This window comes from Galeopterus variegatus, unplaced genomic scaffold, assembly GCF_000696425.1.
Source record: "Galeopterus variegatus unplaced genomic scaffold, G_variegatus-3.0.2 Scaffold889, whole genome shotgun sequence".
NCBI classification, from domain to species: Eukaryota; Metazoa; Chordata; class Mammalia; order Dermoptera; family Cynocephalidae; genus Galeopterus; species Galeopterus variegatus.
In genome coordinates this window covers 476810-481436 of record NW_007727000.1, presented here as the reverse complement: position 1 = coordinate 481436, position 4627 = coordinate 476810, and the positions used below count along the sequence as shown (strand labels likewise).

At 57.0% G+C, this 4627-nt stretch overlaps 1 protein-coding gene across 1 annotated transcript in view; it reads right to left on the bottom strand.

Moving 5' to 3' along the window:
• FAM69B (family with sequence similarity 69, member B) overlaps positions 1 to 618 on the bottom strand; it is an 11036-nt gene extending 10418 nt beyond the window's left edge. Inside the window, exon 1 of the mRNA XM_008573203.1 lies at positions 331 to 618. The gene's annotated coding sequence lies outside the window, so the exon portion shown is untranslated. The remainder of the gene's footprint in view (positions 1 to 330) is intronic.
• Between the last annotated feature and the right edge of the window lie 4009 nt (positions 619 to 4627).

Genomic DNA, 4627 nt, shown 5'->3' with positions numbered 1-4627 from the left:
TGTTGGCGGAGGGGCGGTCGCGCAGCCGCATCCGCCGCCGCTGCCGGGACGCCGAGGGACCCCAGCCCGGGAAACGCCCAGCCCAGCCCGCAGCGTCTGTCCCTGGCCCGGCGTCTCTCTTCTGGGGCCGCAGGGGACGCGGGGCCGCACTGCAGCCTCCGGAGAGCGCCCGCCCGCGCCCCGCGCCCCCCGCGTGCTCCGCGCCTCGCGCCCCCATCTCCCGCGCCGGTCTCGAATTTCGGCCGATCCCAGGACGGCGGGGTGTCATCGTGGGGTCACCCGCGCTTCCGCAGGGAGTAAAGAGGTTTCGCGCGCGTGCGGGTCACGCACCTGTTTTCTTTGGCAAAGCGTCCACGTGCTCGGTCCGTTGTTTGTTTTGTGTTCGGAGGGTGGCCGCACAGGGGATTGTTGTCCATTTTTAAAAATTGCCGTTGTCCGCTCGTTGTTGACTCTCGAGGCCCCTCGGTGTGTTCTGGGCGCCGGGCCGCCGTCTGTCAGTCTGTGTCACCCGCAGGGATGTCTCCCAGTCTGCGGCTGCGTTTTCTTTCTCTTTACAGTGACCTTCGAAGAGCAGAAGCTTTTATTTTGATGAGGTCCAGTTTATCCATTTTTTCCTTTTTTTTTTTTTTTTTAAAAAGGTGACCGGTAAGGGGATCTTAACCCTTGACTTGGTGTTGTCAGCACTGCGCTCACCCAGTGAGCCAACCGGCCATCCCTATATGGGATCCGAACCCGTGGCCTTGGTGTTATCAGCACCGCACTCTACCGAGTGAGCCACGGGCCAGCCCCATTTTTTCCTTTTATGGGTGTGCTTTTAGTGTGTGTCACATCTGAGAAATCTTTGCCGAACGCAAGGTCACAAAGATTTTTTTTCTATGTTTCCTACTAGAAGTTTTATAATAATATTAGGGTTTTGTTGTTGTTGTTGTTGTTTTGTCCTTTTTTTTTTCTTTTGTCATTTTTGAGACTGGCTGCACCGCGCTCAGCCAGTGAGTGCACCGGTCATCCCTATATAGGATCTGAACCCGGGGCGGGAGCGCTGCTGCTCTCCCAGCGCCGCACTCTCCCGAGTGCGCCACGGGCTCGGCCCTATAATATTAGGTTTTACATTCAAGTCGAGGCGAGGTCTGGACCAGGGTGGTGTTTGGGTTTTTGGTTTTGTGCTTTTGGCTTTTTGTTTTCCGTTGTGGCTGACTGGCACAGGAACCGCACCCCAGACCTTGGTTACAGCACCAGCTCTAACCAACTTATCTAACCGCGGGATGGGATTTCTTTGTTGGGTTTTTTGCATATGCGCATCCAGTTGTTCCAGCACAATCTGTGAAAAGATGAACCTTTCTCCACTGAATTGCATAGGAGAGCGTTAGACTGAGAGACGTGGCCAGATGACATTTGAGGACAAGATTCTGGCACCAGGTAGAGAAAAGAGGGGTGGGGCCCATGCAGGGGTGCTGCAGGGGTCCAGGCCAGAGACCTGGGTGGACAGGGCCAGGGCAGCGTAAGGATGGGGAGAAGGGGCCAGTGGGAGAAATTCAGGTGGACCCTCCAAGTGTCTGTGACGCCTAAGGTAGCTGGTAGCCCAGGCATGGAGGAGGGACCACCGTGTGCAGGGTGATCCTTCCTCTCCCCTGGAAGCCAGGCACTGCCCCCTAGTGAGGGGCTCAGAGCTCCAGGAAAGGGCAGAGCAGGATGAGGGTGGGAGATGGAGCGCCAAGTAGCAGGCCCACAGTCAGCCTGCAGACAGGGTGCGCTTGTCCGGGGTCCCGCAGCTGTGAAGGGGTGGCCTGGCCCCCTCCTGCAGGAGGGCTGTCACCGGTGGTGGGGAGGAGCCGGGGCAGGGCAGGGGCAGAGCCCCCAGCCCTCAACGCCCTGGTGGTGGGCAGACCCCTGCGGCTCTAGGAACTCAGCTGGATGGTGCCAAAGCCTGCACCTTCCATCCGTTGAGTTGGGGAGAATGCGGCCAAGAAAGATCTGGCGGAGGTTCTCTCAGGGAAGGCTCCCTGGAGGTGGCGGCACAGGAGGATGGGAGGTCCACGTGTCAGGATATGGGGAAGGGGAAGGGGAAGGGGTGGGGTAAATAGAGGCCTGAAGTTGGGCCGTGTGCCAACGCCACTTGTCCCCAGGAGCCACTGAGAGGTAAGGTGGGCCAGCCAGAGACACTTAGGTGCCACCTGCCCACCCAGAGACTGCTTCACCCCCACTGTGGCCCAGTACCCATGGTCAGTCCAGGGGACACTGCCAGCTGCCCGGGGCCAGGCCCTGGAATCTTACCCCTTTCCCCCGCCCCCACCCTGAAGGCCACAGCAGTTGTCAACAGCTGTGGGCAGGGCCTGGCTAGCCCTGTGGGGACAGGGAGGAAGCACTGCATCCCCCAAGGCATTCCCCAGGCAGAGCCGCCACCCCCATTCATGGGACAGGGGAGACTGTGGCTTCAGGCAATGACCTAGCGGGGCCCACTCCAGAGGCTGGACCGTGGGCTCTGGAGAGAGGTGTTTCTTCTCGCTCTGGAGGAGTAGCTCACCTTGGGGGAGAACCCCAACCCAGCAGGATGTGCTGGGGGCCCAGAGGCCACCTGTGACCTCTGTGACTGAGGGCTCCCGCCTGGGCCAGCCCATGGTGTGGCCAGCAGGCGACAGAGCCCTTGTTTGCCTCCTCCATCTCCACACTCGGCTCTGCCCCAGGGAAGGGGCCTCTCGTCCTGATGGGAGATGCCGAGGGGACAGCCCGACAGTCAGCGAGAAGAACGTTAACAAGTCTCATCAAGAGGGGCGCTGCCCAGGGCCACTAGACAGGCCTTCAGTTCTGTCACCGAGCTGAGCACTGTGCCCACTCTAGGCTCCGTGTAGCTGGACTGAGGTTGAACACCAGTAGCAGCTCAGTGGACGTCATGCGACTCCAGCTGAGTGAACCCAAGTGAACAGCCCAGCCATTTAGGGGCCCCGGTGAACTGAGGACCCTGTAGGGCCATGCGCGTCACTTCAGGAGGTGGAGTGGGGTATATGGTTTCCCCCAAAGCGAGAGCCGCCGGGCTTCCTGTGAAGCCAAGATGTCTCTGGGGCCAACACACTGTTCTTAATACAAAGGTTATATGTTGTATGTTATTTAGTTCTGAATATAAAGTTTCGCGTTTGAGAAGGGAAGCTCTGGGGCCCCTCCTACCGTGTCAGTCATTAAGTCTGAGTTGAAACCCCCCATGGGAATACCGGGGAGAGGCGCAGGCGCCGCGGGGCGGGCGATGGGCTTTCACGAGACCAGTTGTGAGCTAATGTGCGTTTTGAGAAAAGGGGGTGCACCTGGTAGCCGCGTCAGGGAACCAATGAATCCAAAACCCCACAGGGTGCGTCTAGGTGGAGGCTACTTCCCTTTGCCAAAGTTTCCAAACAAAAGCATCAGTCGCAGACTCATTCAAAGGGGTCACTAGGGTCACAGTGGCCCCAGTGCAGTAGGCAGCTGCCAGCGCAGCCTGTTGGCTCGGGCCCTGCTCTAAGGATGCTGATCTGTGGGTTAGCTCATTTAAGGGACCAAATACAATGCCCAAGAGAGGCACATACTGTCTCCTATACCCAAAGAGTCCAATAAAGTGCTGGGTCTTCTTTTTCGGGTGGGAAGGGGTAGCAGAGACGGTGTTTTTTCTTGAATACCTGAGGTGCTGAGTGTTGCGGATCCACCTACATCATCCCAAGAAACTTGGTGCACAGGACACTGGGTTCTGTTGGGGTTTGTGATCTACCTCTTCTGGCAGGGAGGTGTGAGAGCTGTCTACTTGTTGAGACCGAGGCTTCTGACCTGCCATGCCGCAGGACATCGTCCGCATGATGACATCTGTGGACATCAGAGGGTCCTGACCTGCCCCCTGGCGGCCAATGGTGGGGACGTATGTGCCCCCTGGGGAAACAGTCCTAAGTATACGGGACACCTTTTTGTGCCAATAGTATTAGTCCATTTCTGTTGCTTATAACAAAATACCTGGGATTGAGTGACTTACAAGAAAACAAAATTTATTGCTTATGGTTTCAGAGGCTGGAAAGTCCAAAGTCCAGGGAGCACATCTGGTGAGGGTCTCTTGGCGGTGGCTTTACAGCAGTGCGTTCCTTCACATGGCAGAGAACGGTGGAGCAGAGAGAGAGAGAACTTCTCTCACGTGCTCTTCTTTGAAAGCCCTCAGAACGGGTCTCTTGGCGGTGGCTTTACAGCAACGCGTTCCTTCACATGGCAGAAAACGGTGGAGCAGAGAGAGAGAGAACTTCTCTCACGTGCTCTTCTTTGAAAGCCCTCAGAACCACGCCCAGACCACCATTATTAATCCCTTCACTAGGCAGGTCCTCAGAACCTCTTCAAGGCCCCACCTTTCAATTACCAGAATAGGATTTCCCACCCTGTTCACAGTGTCACGGTGGGGACTAAGCTTCTAATATATGGACTTTGGGGACACAATTCAATCAGTCCACAGCACCAGTGCAGGCTGGTCTCACTCCTCTAGTACCAGCAGAATGGTGAAGAAGACACTAGCAGTGTCCAAGACAGTACACAAAGTGCCATCGGCCCCTGTGACAGGCTGGTTGACAGTCACAGTGTCTGGGACAGCTCGGGCTATGGCAGCAACGACTGACTGACTTTAGTTGGTGAT